The following is a 19,175-nucleotide window of genomic DNA, read 5'->3' on the forward strand; positions in this document are numbered from 1 at the left end:
GATTTAGACTGGACATTAGGAAGAACTTCTTCACAGTTAGAGTGGCCAAGGTCTGGAACAGGCTCCCAAGGGAGGTGGTGCTCTCCCCTACCCTGTGGGTCTTCAAGAGGTGGTTAGATAAGCATCTAGCTGGGGTCATCTAGACCCAGCACTCTTTCCTGCCTATGCAGGGGGTCGGACTCGATGATCTATTGAGGTCCCTTCCAACCCTAACATCTATGAATCTATGAATCTATTCACAGCAGCCAGCACTCGAAGCAGGGCGATGCCTAGGCTAGCCAATGGGAAATATAGAGGAGGATGTGTGAGCCTCAATCTTTCCCTGTCCATGAACAGGGAAGTATTTATATAATTTCCTGCAATCCCAAGTTAGTTGCTTCTGCTACTGGAGGAAATTCAGTGTCTAAAACCCCTGCCTGAGACCCTGGCCATGGCCAAGAGAAGGGCAACCCAATAGCCTAGGCCCTAGCGGGTAGGGTATTCGTTCAGGAAGTAGAAGACCCAATGAGGTGGTAGACCCCATTCAGCTGGAGTTGATTCAAACCCACATCTTTCATTTCCCCCAAAATGACCTAACTACAGGCTTTGAGCTGACTAGGCTCAGGCAGGCTCCATCTCTCTGCAGAGCTGGCCCTGTGGCAGCCAAGAGTGTCAGACTCATGAGGTCCAAAGAACAGCAAGGAGAAGGAAGCCTGACGCTATGGCCCAATGAGGAAGGCAGTCCAAGAAAGACGGAGAGCCTACACTCTGGGTTCTTGTCCCTGATCCCAGTGCAATTTCTGCATTTTTCCATTAACTGTTTAATGCAAAATGAATAAGAAGTCCCAGGTCTAAGAGAGCAGGAGCTCTTTTCTAGGGGAGTGAAAGTTTCACTGGGCTACAGTCAGGTTCTCTCTCTCTTGGGCCTCTCTTTTTCCTCTTCCATTGTCAGGCCTAGTCTGAGCATGCCCAGCAGGTCAGGTCTCTTAGAGGATTTAGGCACAGGAATTACTAGTTTGTGAAATCCAAATGGACTTGGGGATTCATAAGCACATCTCATTCAAAATGGTAGGTGTATCTAGCACATGCAAAATCTGTGTTTTCAACTGCCTAGGTCCATTCTCACCTAAGCACTTTGTTCTGTTTTGCATTGTGCTGTGCTGAAATGCCCAGGACTACATGCAAATGAGCACTACAGTAGGACATTGCTGAATCACACATCAGAGGAAAAGCACAAAAATACTGGCTAAAAACAACCAGTATACACAGATCCTTTTTTCTAATCTGGGCCCTGGCTCTTTATTGTAGAGGTAGATTGTAACTGCATTAAATTGCATCTTCATGTGGAATTAACTCAGAATTGATACTGAATAGAATGACAAGGTTCCTTGGGTGAATCTGATATCTTTTATTAGACCAACCCAAATAGTTGGAGAATAGTTATTAAGCAAGCTTTCAGGTTCAAAAACCCTTCTTCTTTCTTTTTCATGTTGTACAATTTCCATTTCAGACGGCTGAATTTGATATCTTCCATGTTGGAGGGGTGTAGGTTGTAGCCGTGTTGGTCTAAGGACATAGGCAGACAAGATTCCTTGAGCAAATTTGATTTCTTTTATTAGACCAACCCAAATAGTTGGAGTTGGAGAAGGGTTTTTGAACCTGAAAGCTTGCTTAATAACTATTCTCCAACGATTTGGGCTGCTCTAATAAAAGATATCAAATTCACCCAAGGAACCTTGTCTGCCTATGTCCTTAGACCAACATGGCTACAACCTACACCCCTACTGAACAGAATTGCACTTTTGCTGACTTCTCAGAATAGAGAAGGATGCACAAGGATAAACAGCAACAGAGCTCAAAGTAAAGGTAAACCTGTTGCAAACTCCTGGATGTCCTTATTTAAACATAAGGGGGTTGTTGTAAGTGCAGTTGCAGTGAAGGCTGAACTAGGACTATTCCTGAACCTAGACATGACCTTAGATATGTTGGAGCATTGTTTTCATCCTCTTGGTAGGCTTAAACTGGAACTGAAGTCTATTGAAGAGGTGGGTACAAGCTGTGATCTGAATAGGGCTGTCTATATTTCTCTTCCCCACCTCCCACATTTCACATTAATCCAGCTAACAGTAAAATATGAAACAAGGTTTTACCAAAGAGCCATAGAAACTCAGGAACAGGATCCTCAGCTCTGAAAAGAATGACTGAGTTAAGCTTGACTTAGGCTCCAGGCATGGAATTCAAACTATTTTCACTGATAGGCACATTTCCTTATAATGGTCCTTCACACAAGAGGATTACATGGCTATTGGAGTCCTTCTCTTCAGAAGTTAAGTAGTTCTTTCAAAATAGATAATGAGGTAATAAATTTGTTTTGCCTAGTTATTCCAGGAAGGTGTTGGAAGATTTAGTCCAGAGATCAAAAGGTCCCTGTTTCAGAAAGTCTTTTGAATTCCACGCATGGTAGTCACAAAAATAACATGGAAGATTTACAGATCTGAGGTTGATGGATTCCATTAGCACTTGAGAATGAATGAATGAAGGCTATTTCTAATAAGAATTTAGAATATTTTAAAGATATACTTTGTCATTTATACATAACTTTTTGAAGAATTTTCTGTTTGGCATACATTTATGTGAATGAATTTCCCTAAGAACCACTAACTGCGGTAAAGAATATAGTTATTTGTAGATTTACTTTACCATCTGGTTGGAAGAAAACATCACAGTCAATAACTCTCTAGCAGACTGGTATTTAACAAAAATAGAACACCAAAACAAAAGTCTTAGATTAAAAAAAAAAAAGTTCTTAGATATACCAAACCTTTGAGTCAAAGCATCCCTTTAAAAATGTACTTGTGAAACATTTGTTAGCCAGATAGCATTACAATCTTGTTTACACACGAATGACCTCATGGAATGGGGACTTTAACCAAAGACTAAACAGAATATAAAAAAAATCGTTACTGCGGCAAAAGAACAAAACAAGAAATAAAGCCTTTTTACTGACTGCTTTAAATTCCTTGTTTTCTGTGATGTTCAGAAAGGATGCATGGAAGCACTAAAAAGAGGTATTTTTGTGTGTGTGCTGATCTAAAGCATGACTTGTTCAGGGATTGACTTGAAAGAATTTCAGCGTGTAGCTTAATTTTAAAAAATTCTAAACTTTACATTCTTTGCAAAGCCTTTTGACCTCTGGGTGACATTCAATACTTGAAGGTTGAGGAGATGACTGACTGCTTCACACTTAATCAAAGGAACCCCTGCTCCTATCCCGCTGAAACAACTCCCCTTTCCCTCACTAATTACTAATCAGAGATCGTTACAATTAACTAAAAATCGCCAACTAGAAAAGTGTCAGATTATTTCATTGTAGATACTTTATACATTCAATGCGCCTCTTTTGAAACGTGCCTATGTAAGAGTGGCTAGTCTATTCATAAGTCCCAAGAACAGAGGGCAGAAGAAAAAGCTGGTAGTGTTAGAGGCAGGACAAAGTCAGGCATTCACACAGAAGGGGAAATCAAATGCAGCTATCCATTAACAAGTCAGGGAGGAGTCATTAGAACTCCTCTGACCCCCTCTGTTTCTAGTGACTGATGGCCTGCTGTCATTTCCTAGGACAGGGCCTCTCAAAATGTAGGCTGTTTGCATTCAGTCAACACTTTGCTTTTATAGGCCTGTGGAGCCAGAGATTGATAGACTTTTGAACCCCAGGCTACCCTTCTGTCTGGCTACAGCCTCATTTTCTGGAGCCAAAATCTTTTTTAACAGCTACACAATAACAGGTAATTAGGGTAAAGTCTGTCAATCTTCTCCTCCAGGCCTTGAGGTTAGGTATTCAGAATCAACTGGGGTGAAGGTTGAATTACCATGACCAGAGCTTGAGGTTACTTTGTAAAGGGTTGAACTGTGGGTCAAGGAAATGTTAACTGGACAAAGAAAAATCAGGGCAGATAGTGTTAAAATTAAAATTGCTCCACTGAGACAATGCAGAATTGGTTATGAAATTAAGTGAAATACATGGTAGACTTTCAAATCCAGGGAAAGTTAGATAATTCCCATTTTTTAAAGTAAGAGCACAGTTAGGAGTACAATATCTATTGACATTTCTGTGATGTTATTCATTTTTATTTAATAAGATAAAAGGAAGCTTTGTTTAAAATTGTAGGGACCATTTTTTGCTTTGGACACCCTGATAAAAGTTAAACTGAACAACATTAAGTCATTGTATGTCAGAAACCATAAAATGCTATTTCCATTTTAAGGAAATAAATGGCTACATGCCACTCCCCAAAAGCCAATATATCATTATACTTATCATCATCATCGTCATCATACCTTCAAACAATGCCTACAGCCCTGGTTCAAAATAATTTCACTGACTTCATTTGGGCTTGGAATCAGTCCCTAAACATCCAGAAGAAATGAGTCTTTTAAATCTAATCCAAAGGCCCCCAAATCTTGGTTCAGGTGGCCTATGGAGGGAGCACATTTCAGAGCAAAGTGGCATCTAAGGCCAAATGAAATATTAGCAGCTTCCTCATGTTTTTAACAAAGCAACTTCAGCCTGGCCATCTCCACTGATGGACAGCAGGGTAGATATGCACTTTATACACCAACTACTAGCATCTATGCATGAGGAGAGAGGAAATTTTATTTTCTGAAGTAATTAGGACTTTATAGGTTGAAAGTCAGACCACGACTTTTGCCTGAAAATTCACAAGTGCCACCTTCATACTATGAATGCAGTTTGTTCAGTTTGTTCAGCAAATGGACTGCCACATTTTGCAGCTTCTGAGTAGCCTTAACTTGTACACTCATACGCCGATCCTCACAAAAGTTTATTCCCAAAGTGACAAAAGGATACATCAGTGCAGCTACCGGTCTGCTGGCCACCTGGCATGCCAACAAAACAGTCAGGCTCATTTCACCAGACACAGCTGGGAAATGCCCTCTTGTCTTTGTCCTCTGCTTACACACCCAGTAGAAATAGTGGTTCTAATTAATCCCCCAACATGAAAACCTACCAGACAAGTGGCAGATGAACTCTCTCACTCAGGATATTTAACAGATACTCTAGCTGCTTTCCTCTTCCAATCAACACCATCTCCATTTTATCAGATTGAGCTTCAGCCCACTAGCTCACATCCTGCCTTAGTCTCTACCAGAGAGCAGAACATCTGTTCTGCTGACATAGCAAGATTAGCTGAGGGGGAGCTACACATCATTCATATACCGAACACAAGCTCACTTTTTATTTCCTTAATAAAATTCCTTGAAGCTTCGTAAGCAGGCCAGAGAGATGGAGGAACAAATGAAACTGTGCAGCCCCTTCACACAAAAGACTTCTCTATTCTGGCGAAGTTACCCAGAATTACCTCTCTGGCTTCTTTCAAAAAAGGAATGAGGTCATCCCAACGCAATGCCATTCACTCTCACTGGGCACAACAGACATGACACCAGCACCTCAAGGTCACTGGTATCAAAGGCAACCAATCTAAAAGAATCAGCCACACCTTGTTCTCAAAAACTGCTACAAGGAGGCTGCCGGCTTCTGCCACTGACATTTTTGCTCTATACACCCCTGAATGGGAGTTGAGGGTTTTTATAGGCTTTGAAACCTAGGCCTGCTCTAGGTGGTTGCATATGGAATGAAATATCTAACTTCAGGTACACACACTAGAAAACGTTGGTATTTAAGTCTATATTTTTCAAGAGAAGCAGGCAACTTGATTGTTTCTTGGACTTTTGTGTTATCTTTGCACTTCATAAGCAGGACACCACTCTTCTTAAAGGATTTGCTATGGAAGGGATGCACTTTGTCCCAGCAGCACTGGCTGAGGAGGCCTATTACCCTGTGAAAGGGGTGAAACCCGTGTTAAGGGGTCTCAACCCACAAAGGGAATTTGCCCGGTGATGGCTGGTGACAGGCGTGACTTACCCATAGGTACAGAATCCCACAAAACAGAGCAATGTACACAGCTGCAGCCACATTTTAAGAGTAAGTGCTTCCTGCGCAGGGAATGACACCATAAGACCGCACCAGGAGCAGAGTGAGGAGGCATCCTCGAGAGCCCTGAAGCTTCACTAGATCAGCAAACCAGGAGCAGGGAAAAACTCGCTCAGAACCACAGATGGAGAACCCAGAAGGGTTCTCAGCCCTGGAGGCCCTAGGCAGGGAAGACCGAGGAGGCGGCTGGACTCTGCATGCAGACTGGAGTGGATAAGGGGCAAGTGAGCTGAGCACCCTGACATCACAGGACTGAGAGCGCTAGGGTTGCACCTTTTTTTTTTCTTCTTTCAGCTTGTCTCTCCTTTCAAAGGTTTCAGGTGACTAATCACACACTACAATAGTCTGAGGATTTAGAGGATTATGTGTACATATATTAATTTAAGAGCCTGGCTTTGTCATAAGTGGCTGCCATATTGATTTACTTATATGTATAAAATTAACTGAAGACATAATTGATATTAGGAAAATTTGGGAAGAAATTAGCAGTCTGGATTTGGTCCTTCCACTCACAATTAATTACCCTTAGAATTGAAAAGATTAGGGTCCAAGAAATGGGATCTGTGAATGAATTAAAAATATTTCATTTGGACTTGACCAAGGACTTTCATGGCTTATAAATTAAGTTAGGAAGTTTATTTGATTTGAAAAATTATTTTGGAAGTCTATCTGATTAAACCCTTGAGGGTGTCAAAGGCAACCACATGTGACCCTCTCATCAGGACAACCTTGCCTCATTGAATGGGTAGCAATCCTGAAGGTTCTGGTTTCACGTACCTGTAACACCACACACCATAACATTGATTAGACTTGGCTGGCAAGTGGATAAAGGTGTAGGGGAAGAGGAGTCCCAAGGAACATTCATAGTGAGAGCCTACCTAAGGGCAGTGCATCACCTAGTTTGGAACCTCCTTTTTCTTTTCATTAAAATCAAGACATGGCAGGTGAGTAGAGGGAGATCTCCCTAGGGAAAACACTTGAGGTACCAGGCTGCTAGTACAGTCAGATGGTCGAGCTTGCATGGAGCAGTCATGACCGGCATGTCACCTACTGTGCTGGCATAAGCAGTACACACTTACTACCTGATGTCAACATTACTGAACGCAGTTAGAATAGAACTTAAACACAAACAAATTTCTGGTCTTCTGGAACTGCCTTATTAGGAAGCTCAGGTAGGAGAAAAGATGGCGTGAAGTGAGATTTGCAAAAAAGGTGCATGGGACAAAACAAATGTAAACATGCTGCTTTGATTCCGCTTAAACAAATCATTTGAGCGTATTTTAAGATCCCGTTTAAGTCAAAGAGAATTAAGTGTGTGCTTAAAGCTGAGGACATGCTGAAAAACTTCTGAATTTTGGTCCTTTAAACATAAAGCTGTTGCCAGCATTGCCATAAGCATACCCAACCAGACATCTCTGCAAAAAAGAAACAGCATTCTCCTTTTTCATGTACTTTTTTTAAAGTTAGTTCCTTTTCAATCATCGCTTAACTTACTTTACTGGGAAACTTGAAATTCTTTTGCACATGAAGTTAATTGAAAAGTTCTTTCAAAGTCGCATTTTTCTTTTGCATTGGTCAGGTTTAAAACGTATTCTCTGCTAGTTATGCTGCCCTAAAGGAAATAATTTGTGATGACTAATCATAAACACAAAGCAATTTCTCTTTTGAGACAACTTCTGAAGCAGAGATTGAAAATTACAAATGCATTTTGTGATAATTACTGCATTGCTAGCTATCCTACACAGATGGAGCAGGAAAAATACAGAGTCCCTTGGATGCAAAGACCTCTGTTTGAGACATCATTCACTTAAGGCAGATAAGGTACAGCTGTTGGTGTTATATGGTTTAATCATGGATCAGTGTTCATCTGCAAACATTTGCTGAATAAATAACAACATGGATTCTAGTTAATATATCTTTCCTTTGGCCCTAGTATAAACTCCTTATAGATTATGAAGTCATTTAGATGGCGAAAATTTATATCCGAATGCATAGTAGTCAGAATTAATTTAGTCAGATGCCCATCTAATAACACCTTTATGCTGGATTCTAAAGCTGATCAGGTGAAATAGGAACCTAAGGAAAACACCTATGACGAATGGGAGAAATAACACTTTCCTACTTTAAAAAAAATTATACACAAATGCCTCATTCTTTTGTAGTAGTCTGTTCAAAGTGAAAATTTGTTCCCATTAAAACAGTGAACAATATACCTCCAAAGCAGAGTTACAGCAGCTTTTATTTTTGGGTTTAATTTTATGAATCACAAAAGCCTCCTATGGCTGTTGTATAAAGAGTTATGTATAAACAAACAAAAAAAATGTGGATAGAAAATGACAGTGGGGAGTAAATTTTGTGTTACTCTGTATCCTTGACATTAAAGCCATACCTCTTTTAGCCCAAACAATTCAGCAATATTCAGTGTGTGCAATTCGTTGTGTGTTTGGAGGAGATATTGTTTAGATGAGTCAGACTAGTTCTTGGTGCGAGCTTGTTTGTATATGAAGTCTTGTCTCCCTGAACCCAGTAGAAACAAACATCAGCAGACAAAATTCTGTACTTGGAAATCTCCATTCCTATCACTCCTGCTAGTTCTGTGCCCAAGGAGTATCGTCTCTGTTCTCTCTTAGGGGCACGCTTTCAGCTGCTTCTCTAGGCTAAGTACAGACAAAAAACACAACACTGGATCAATTCTGTCTTTGCAGGTTAGTCTAAGCTGCATAGATTGAATTGATAAGCAAGTGAACATACATTCACTTTTGATTTTGGAAATACAGCCACATGCTTGCAGTGGCCCAGACCAGAAGCTGAAGGGTGCTAGAGCATGTCCTCTACTCAGCGGGAGCAGACAACTTAGGCCAAGGCTAGGCTACCCACTCTGCGAGGAGGGGTTTGTGGGTGAGGTGCAAAGTACCTGGGATGCTGGGGGACTGAGTTCACTTGAATCTGGAGGGGATCTGGGACAGAAGTTCAATATACTGATTTAATATAAAACAGTTAAGTCTGATACTATATCCATCCAGGCTTACCTTAAACTAGTTTTGGCCATTTCAAAAGCAGTTTATGGATGCAGGCAGAAATGCAGCTCCCCGCTGTAACTGAGAACACTTTGCAGGAACCATTCTGAGTTACAACAATCCCCTGGACCAAACGGAAGCTGTGTACACTGCTGATTCCAGAGGGGAGGGGAATCTGTGAGCCTACAGCTGGCTTCTCCTAGCAACAGCCCCTCCTGTTCCCCAACCTATCCCTGTTTCAGAATGGGAGAGGAGAAAGGGAAGCACATTCTAGGGTTCCCCAGCCAGCGCTGGAAGGTTCCAATACCTTGGGGGGAAGGAGGCTCCAGTACACCCACCCCACACCCTCCAGTGGGGACTGAAAAGACCCCAGGCTGAACTCCCCCCACTTCCTTTCCCCACTCCCGTTCTGAGAACAGCAACAGGCTGGGAGGCAGTGCAGACGGAAGTTACAGAATACGCTCCATTTTTAAATGTCTTCATCTGACCCCTCATGCAAGTTTTCATCTGATTGGCCCTTTTTGAAGCTATCTGAAGCCATGAGCTTATGTTTGGTCATGGCTATAAAACTGCTTTCTGTGGCCGGATCAAGGGAAAATTGTCACTTCTCTCTGTTCCCTAGGGCTAGCGACAGAAGTTGCACATAAACCTGTTTAAGTGATCAGAAACTGGTTTAGACCTGTAACAGAAGTTCAATGCACATAAACCAGTTCCACAATGGCTGAAACTGGTTTAAGATAAACTCGGTTGAATGTAGTATCAGACTTAACAGATTTTGGTCAAACCAGCTTATGAAACTGCTGCTCTAGACCTCTTCCTAGTTCAAGTTAAATCAGAGTCCCCCAGCATCCCAGGATGCTTTCCAGCCCTGAGCAGTGCTGTCAGCTCCAGAGAGCAGGGTTGGTGCTGGCCCTCCGCTCCCTAGCTGGAGCAGTGAGGGCTGGCTGACAAGGGGATGGGGGTAGGAAACACAGCTGGGGACCACAGCTGGATCTGCTTGGAGTGGGGCAGCCCCTGCCAGACTCTTCCCCACTGGAGTTGAGGGGGCAGGGAAGAGCATTAGCCTGAGGGGGACTGCCCCTCCAGGCAAATGCCAGCTAGGGTCTGGAAGGGGCTTTAATCCCCTCTTCCCCAGCTCAGTATGCTGGCCATGCCCCCTGCTCAAGAAGGGCACCTTGGGCTTTTTAATGGTCTGTACTTAGCCTATGTATACTGAACTTGTGTTGTATTACATAGATTTGAACTGGTTTCTAATCCCTAAAACCAGTTTGTGTGTAATTTCTGTCCTTAGCCTTACTGTCTAGTGAGCTTTCAGTTGGCTTTCTTCCTTTCACACACCCTTTGCCAACCAATCCCCTCACTCCTGCATTTGCAGCCAGTTCCAGGGAAAGCCCTCAAACCTTGTGGCTTAGTATTGCTCATTTGTTGTGTAGTGCCTTGAGCAGTAGCCTTCCATTGTTTCCAGTTATTGCTGCAAAAAAAAGGGCACCATTTAATTGCTTCTTCCCTTCCAGTTAGTCTGAAAGAAGGGTGCTTAATAAACCTCACTGGCTTCAACCAGGTTGGCAAATTAAAGACCCGCTTGATTAACAACTTCCAGAGTACCATACGGAATCCAAAAATAGCTGGAATCTTGGCGAAGCAAGAATTGTTTCCTGAAACAACAATGGGTAAACTATAGCAGGCCAAAGCAGCAATATCATATCGTATTCCTTTCTAAAATAATATGCAAGCTTTTCTTCTACGTTCATGAAAATAGTAACTCTTGTTTAAAAGTGTACATTGTAAGAGCTGTCTTTTCAAGTATACACAGAGGAAAGGTACTTGTCTGCATAACTGTGGGGCCTGATTTAGCACAGAATCACTTCAGTTCTCTGCCAGTGTAACTCCATTTATTTAGGTGGACATAAAGCTGTAGCTACACAAGTGTGAGCTAAGTTATTATGACCAATAAATACTCAGAGTCTGGCTGAAAACAACAACAGTCAGGAAATAGGCTGCAGCTCTCAAAGGGGACTAGTAATTTTGGATTGAATGTCTGGTACGGCACAAAAATCTTGAGATACACTCCGAAGTCTGGAGGAGATTGTGTCCCAGTGGCACAGGCTCCTCAATCTATCCCATCCCCCTTCAGGCTTGACACTACCTGCCCTCTCCCCTCAAATCTTTCCATTTCCTAGTACTGCTTTCTCCACCCTAGGCTCCTTGTCCCAATTCTAGCCTTCTTGCATACCTATTTTCCACCTGTCATGCCTCTCTGCAGAACCCCAATGTCTTTACCTGGTCAATCTCCTTTTCTGTGTGTAATGTCTGAGTTTCAAGCTCTCTACCTATTCCTAGTCAGTCCATCCCTTCCTGTCCATTCCTCACAGCCTGCCCATTATCCCAGCCTTACAAAAGGACTTAGCAGAGAGGTCTGCTCTGCCTATAATTTGTAAATACAAGGGGCTTAGTACATAGCTACAGACCATAACATTTCATTTTGGACAAAAAAGCCAAGTTTGGAATTGAAAAATGTATTTGAAGACAGTAATGCACTATAGTTGTTTGGCATGCTCTTCAACATAGGCCATATTTTGCTTGCATTTGTAACTAACACATCTTCACAGACGGAGAACTTCACCCAGAGTGAGAATTGTCACGCTAAATCTCTTCCAGAGTGAGTTTTAGGGTTCCCATATGAATCCCCTCAAGAAGAAGGGCTCTACAAGAAACACTGGCAGGGTGAGCATCATTTATATTGTCATTAACATTGATTACCATAATCAGTAAAACAATACTGGACCTCTCATTGGTTAGATGTTTTTGCCTTTATGCTTTAACAAGTTCCAGTAACACATCCTATAACTAGGGATCAATTTAATTCCTGCAGAGGGAAGGGAAAAAAAAAATTGCAAATTTCTTGTGGTGCATGGTGCTATTTTCCATGGTGGTCCCCCTCCCTCCCACCACTGATTGGCCCCGATGGCCCCACTCCTCATCACTGACTGGCCAAGAGAGTTGCCAATCAAGTGGCCCCACCCCTCTCCACTGACTGACGGAGGAGCTGGGTCGCACAACAGGCAACCCTTTTGGCCAATCAGCAGTGAGGAGCAGGGGTGGCTGCCATCTTTATTGCTCCCCTTCATGCCTTCAGATTCCCCCAACCCTGGCAGGCTGTGAGGCCAAGCCTCAGAGGCTGTGAGGACTGACAGCTCTCACTGAGGAGCCAACATTTTTTTCCTGGTGATTCCACACCAAAATCATGGGGATTGATTGCCGTTATCACAGGGTTCATGGAAACTGCTTTTTTTCATGGTTTCCATGAAAAACATGAAATCATGAATACCTAGAAGTAAGAACATCATTCTTAACAGTAACAAGAAAAAGCTCTCACTGGTGTTTGACATTTTGACCTGCATAAGTTTTGTATCTTTTTTAAAATCAAGTAATAATCTTAAAACAAGTATTTTGCAACTGAATGCAATGTGCTGCACCTGCTAATATCATTGAAGAGATTCTGAGTTTAAATTTCAACTCTTTCCCAAATATTCAAAAGACTATCCATGTCAAAGGGTAAGAGATCAGACTCTATGGCTAAGTATAGATGTTCAAAAAAACCTGAGGTGCAAGCAGCCTAAGTTTCATGCTTTAAGTACCCTAGGTTAGGTCAGGTGTGAACAGAACAGAAGTTTGCTCTTCAGTGAAGAGGGGACACACAGGCTGCCTGCACTGGCCAAGGCCAGCAGGTTGGGGGTGCTCCCTCATGCCTCCCAGCAGACTGCCGGAGAGTGTCAAGCCCAGCCAAGCAGCGGACCACTCCAGACTGGCCAGCACTGCCCCTCTCTTCAGCCCCACTCCCCTCGCCCATGGTTGGCTGTCAGCAGTAGCGGGGGGGAAGAGCAAGTCTCCACCCTGGCCCCAGCCCTCCCAGACACAAGCCAAGCAGGGGGGAGCCTACACTGTGGCAGCTTTCTTCATCCCTCTGCCCAACCCCAGGCCTGCCCCCCTACCAATGACCAGCTATTAGCAGCAGTGAGGGGGAAGCAGAGGCCCACCATCAAGCACCCCCCCAGCTGTGGTGGCTTGGGTCTGGGGGGGCCAGGATCACATAGATGGGGCCTCTGCTCCCCCTCCCCCACTAACAGCCAGCTGTGCTGGGGAGAGAAGCCATGCCACCCTCCCTTCCCTGCCCCCCGCCAGGCTCTGCTGGCTCAGGCCAGGGCCAGGGCCAGGGCCAGGGCCAGGCAGGTCTGGCCCCCCACCTCCCACCGGCGTCCACCCGCTGCTGACAGCTGCAACAGCCCCCAGCCCCACCTCCTGCCTGCAGCTGGCTCTGTGCAAGCCCACTCAACCACAGCAGATGAGCACAGCCGAGGCTAGCACGCCACCCTTGAAAAAGGGGATTATCCGGGGCCCACAAAGTATCCTGGGATGCCAGGGGCCAGCAACCTAACTTGAGTCGGGAGGGAATCTGGTACAGAAGTTTAATAAATCTTTCTACGTCTAAATTGCTTAAATCTGATACTAAATCCATCCGGGTTTACCCTAGACCAGTTTCTGCCATTTTTAAACTGGTCTATGTGCACTGGACTTCTGTACTGTTATGCACTGATACTGGTTTTCGGTCAATTGTACAAGTTTGTGTATAATGTCTGTACCTGGCCTATGTTAAACACTAGCAACTGTGGGCCAGATCTTCAGACAGAGGAATGGTTCCCACAGCTCTGCAGATTTAGCTTAGAAAGCGGCTCACTGACTGAACTATAAGCATGTTTTTCCAAATACCAAGCCCGCAATAGAAATTCTGTCCTACTTTTTTTTTTTTTTTTTTTTAAAGGTGATGTTTCATCAACTAACAAGCTCAGCACTGTGAAAAGGAAGCAAGTGTCACCTCTAAACAACAAGCAAGTATTTTTGCCATGGCAAACCAAGTCAGCAGTGCTCAAGTCTGTTTTTCAGATCAATGTGTGTCCAAATGAGAATTTATCTTCTACGCAGCTAAGATCAGCAAAGGGAAACAATAAGTGGAGGGGAGGAGGGAAGCAAAGAAGTTCAATAATATCCCCAGAGAGTGTCCATAACAGAAGACGGGGAAACCTCATTTAAATAAACAAAAGGTTGTGGTTATTCAAGAATGTTACCCATTTGGAAAAGGAGGAGATGTATTTAGCAAACCTCTGTGACAGAAATTTCCAAAGCACTTGTGCCTCTGGCTCTCTGACTGAAGTGCTTCACCGTGGTCTCCATGCTAAAGTAAACAGACCTCCCACATAGTATCATTTTTATGTCTTTGGTATCTGTAGTGCTGGAAGAGTTTAGGGATGGGATGGTGCCAGCATTCAGTGCTTTTTCTGAGTCCTGCGGAACACAGTTGTGAAATAGATCAGCATGCATTTCCCCCGCATCCCTCAAATACAGCCCTGCATTTCAACTTCTGTCCTTAGGAACTGTTTCCTAAACACAATCTACACCCACACTTTATAATTATCTAGACTTGTTTCTGGTCATTTTCTTTCACCATCTTTGCCATTGCTTCCGGGGGAGAAAGCCATGGTTGAGACCACTCCAAAACAGCTCAATGCTTTCAGATTCCTGAGAAAATAAACAACAGGAAACCGCTAAATTTGATTCATCCTCTTCCTTATGGGGACAATCACTACACTGGGATGAGGGAAACTCCCACACCAGCTGTCTGCCTAGAAGTCTAGCCAGTAATAGCACAAAATTCAGATACCAAGGAAAGGTGCAACATGATGCAGCACCCACAGCTCCAGACTTCTTTGGGGAGCACAGATTCCCTTGGATCACAACTGCTATTGAAAAATGCCAAAATACTTTGTGTGTCCCAAGAGCAAAGCCTGAAAAACAGAGCCTACGACTGTACCGTATTTAAATGTTTTAAAAACCTCAGCTCTTTTTCTTACAGTTCTGAACAAACAAACACGGTTACACCTTTTTACTCAGAAAAAAAAAAAATTCCAGCACTCAAGAGACTTGAGGAGATTTTGCTTAAACTATGACAAAATGAATAAAACAGTCAGACAGAGATTGCAGAAGATTTCACTAAGTGGTAGATTATTCAGACCGTCGTGAGAATGAAAGCAGGAGGGTTACAATGAGGTGTACAAGCTTATCTGCAAACTTCAATAGCAAGCTAATTCTATAATACATCTTCTTACCATTGCATTTTATTTACTCTCTAGGAGTTAGTTTTGCCATTAGAAATTTTCCAAGCACACTGTGGATAACTAAGAATCCAGTTCAGCTCTAATTGAAAGCAAGGGTAAAATTCCCACTGATTTCTATTAGCCAGATCCACAAACTCCATGAACCACATAAGGGAATTTGCTTACAGAAGTAAAGAACTGTTCCCTAACAGGAGTCTCAGTGGTGATGCATAGACGGTGCATGGGGGTGCACGTGCACCCCCTCAAAGCACTGGTGCACCCCCTGACCAGCCATGCTTGCTTCTTAGGCGACCGGCTGGGGGGCAGGTGGGAGCGCTGGTCCCTGCCCTGCAAGCGCCGGCTAGGAAGTTGAAGGCTGTTTTGCTCCCAGAAGCAGCCGCAGACACTTCCAGAAGTGGCCGCAGTGATTGACCATGGGTTGGGGGGGGGGGATCCTTCCCTCCCCCCACCCCGGTCAGTGAGATCAGCCCCTGTTGCTGACTGCTCCCATTGCTGACTGGTTGCTGAGAGGGCATGTGTCCCCCCCTGACTAAGGTAGCACCAGTCACCCATGAGGAGTCTGATGTTCACAAACTAGCCAGTGAAATTAGTATAAGGTCCTAGGGTAGGGTCTGTTCCAGCACAGGTTCTCTGACTTACGTAATTGTGGGCAGAAAAAAAATATACGTGTCTTATAAGGTCCAGAAGTCTTAGCTTCCAGTGATCTGTGATAATCCCAAAGGAACATGCTTCCTTCTAAGAAAAAAAGCCAAATAGAGGTGCTAATTCAATTATGCAGTTTCCTGTAACTATACATGAAAGAGAGCGATGGCCTGCTTTGTGCAATTTGGAGAGCTTTTAAGGGAGAAATGAGAACCTTCTCACAATAAGACTAGAGAAATGACTTGATGGGAATCTTATCACTTACCTCAGGGGTGGGCAAAATGCAGCCCGGGGGCTGGATGTAGCCCACCAGGCCACTGTATCCAGCCCGCGGGGCCCATAAAAAATTTAGAAAAATCAATATTTATCTGCCCTGGGCTGCCTGTCATGCGGCCCTCGATGACTTGCCAATACTCAGTAAGCGGCCCTCTGCCCAAAACAATTGCCTGCCCCTGACTTAACTCATTTAAGATCAGACTGGACAAAACCAGTATGTGACCTTGGCTGTCTAGCTTGGGGCTGCCCCATCCCACTTCTTGCCAGGCATAGAAGAGAAGAGGAGCTGAAGGCTAGCCTGACCCTAGCACCATTCCCCTCAATAGGAAAAGAAGAGTTTGGAGCTAATACTTGCTCCCACTGTTTGGCAGTTACATTTCCATGGTCCTCACCTGCAGTAAGCCAGCAAGCACTAACTCTGTTATATGAGGAAGGAGCAGAGGGACTGGCAACAAGCAGTGAAGAACTAGAACTGGGAAGCAAAAAGAATTAAGGTGACTAGATATTGCTGAATACCTGGTCTGGTCTTGTTTTAGGGTCCCTGTTGGTTGTACAGTAAAACAGCGCTTTGTCCCAGTTTCTGAAAAACTTGGCACTTGGCCCCCCTGAAGAAGCTGTACTGGTGAAACTGATAGTATCAAACCAGCGTATCAGTATCTCAAGAACATTCCTCAGAAAGCCTGTACACGATGGCAGTCTGCCCTCTCTAGTGGCCTTCCAGTGAGCCCCTCCATCCATATGATTCCTCAAGCAATTGCAGTGAAGCAAATCCACATAGTGGGGAAAGAAATAGGGGCAAACTGCTTGACTATGCTCAGGGATAAGCGGGCATTCTTCTCTCTCTTCAACCTCCATCAAAACTATCCGAGTCAAAAATCCCACATGCTGGGTGAACTGCCTTGATTTTCCATTGCAAAACCTAGAAGGGAGAAGGAGAGAGGAGAGGCCTGATGTTATATTAGGAGTTTGGACTAGATTTGAGAATTAGGAAAACAGAAAAAAAACACTAACAAGAAAAAAAAAAAAGAGAAGGTAGGAGATTTTTTGGACTTGGAAAACAGACACAGGACAAAGAGGCTGAGATGCATGAAAAGAAACTGGAAGGATGTGGGGTACAAGGAAGAAAACAGCACAAGAAAAGTGACCAAGGAGATTCAGGAATGAGCAAACTGACCAACACAGAAAAGGGAAAGGAGGTTCAAAAGGTTGTAAAGAAGTAAGGAAAAGTGGTTTGGAAGAATGTAGATAAGACAAGAAGAGAGCCTAAGCCTAGGAGTAGGAGCACCAGGTCCCTACTTGATATCATTAAATCGAAAGCAAAATTGTTAATCTACATTACCCAATAACAAACTGAAGTTGAGGGAAGTGCCAGAAGCATGGATAGGATGGCAGAGATTTCTCCCTGATTGTGGAATTCAATCCCAGCAGGTGCAGCTTTCATTAATAAAGTCTTAGAAATTTCTCAACAGCAATTCTCCCCTCCCCCCCAAATTTATCACAACAGCAACAAGCAGGGCTGAGATGCTTTAACTCCCAGTGAAGAATTCCCCTCCTCCCTACCCCCTTGGGTCTCCCTACAAATACAAAGGATTTTCTCTCCCATACCAATTACTTTATTAACCCAACTACTGCAGCAGCTGCCAAACTCCCCCTGCAGCCCCATGAGCCTAAAGACCTCTGCCGAACTCCAGCAAAGACTGAAGCAGGGGTGGAGGAACACATTGATTTTGAGTTTCAGGCAAGGGGAGCATAGAGAGGAACTACTAAACAGATCTGAGAAGTTTGAGAAGTGCTAGCATGGAAACAGATCTTCTCTCCCCTGGTCCACAAGCTGCAGTGGCTATGCTGGAGAGTAGGGTAGATAGAACTCCTTACCCCTTGACTTGAACATTCACAACCAATCAGGGCTTGCAGCTCAGCTGGTATAATTATTGCTATCAGTATCAAGGTTTTTTGCAACAGCTGAAGAACTAACCCTTGCTGTTTGCTAGTCCTGAAAAAAAGTTAATGAATTGCAGAACCACCAATTTAGTGTTAGTCATTTGGTGAAACAGGAAGGAAGCAGGAAACCCTTGTGAATACTGAGTTTTCAGAGCACAGTTTGCAAAGAAAGCAAAACCTTTAGAAAAAAAAAAAAAAAAAAGCGCTAAACCTTGTCCAGCACTTCTGTCCTCCCCACCGCCTGGGTACCTAGCCACAGTTAGCATTTGCAACTAATTTAGCAGCAACCTTTCACAGCATGAATTGCTTAGATGCAGGGATTTTAGTTAAGTTTTTTTTCCAAAAGGAAGCCATACACTTGCTGAATGGGAGAGGCTCAATTATGCTCAACAGGTTCAGTTCACACTGTGACCCTGCCTGGCTTCCTGCTATTCAGATGTGTTACTTCCCCTTTGTGGTAATGGCCTGTGGCACTCAGCCAGAAAACATTATTAATTTCAGAAGTGGCCTGACAACAAACCCACAGTGAAACAAGAGGAAGTGGCAGGGAGGCCATCTGTTGGCTTCAGCAGAACAGCAGGAACACAGCTATGTACGTTCTACAAGGAAAGCAGATTAATAATCCACAAAGAAGAAACTGGCTAAAATTATCCACAGACCATATTAAAAAAAAGTCACTTGAGCTGCAGCTGGACAGGAAATTGCTAGAGCTGCTTGCAAATCTCCACTTTGAACGGCACAGTACAGGGAATGCCAAGAGCGGAAACCGTTCAAAACTGGATTAACACAAGCCAAGTTTAACTGCAACCCACTTCTACTTTCACAGTTTATGCACTCAATCAAGGCCACTACTGCATGAGACACTGACTCATTCCCCCCCACCCCCCCCACCCCACGTACACACACACACACACATTTTGTTCGCTTTTCATTTTACACCCTTGCAGTTGCTAAAATTACATGAAATATTTTGGTTGCCAGGAATTTCAGAATCCCAGCCCACCACTTATTCTCCATCCTGACCTTGAAATGTGCCCTGCCATCATTCCTAATTAAAAGTCCCATAACAATCAGGAAGTTTTGGTACAAAGTGTTACCAGCACCATAGCCCAGTTTGCTCCTTCTACAGTCATAACTGCT

At 43.7% G+C, this 19,175-nt stretch overlaps 1 protein-coding gene across 2 annotated transcripts in view; it reads right to left on the minus strand.

The window, feature by feature from the left end:
- POC1B (POC1 centriolar protein B) overlaps positions 1–19,175 on the minus strand; it is a 392,982-nt gene that overhangs the window by 217,820 nt on the left and 155,987 nt on the right. The window lies entirely within an intron of this gene.

Source organism: Alligator mississippiensis, chromosome 4 (genome assembly GCF_030867095.1).
Source record: "Alligator mississippiensis isolate rAllMis1 chromosome 4, rAllMis1, whole genome shotgun sequence".
NCBI lineage: Eukaryota > Metazoa > Chordata > Crocodylia > Alligatoridae > Alligator > Alligator mississippiensis.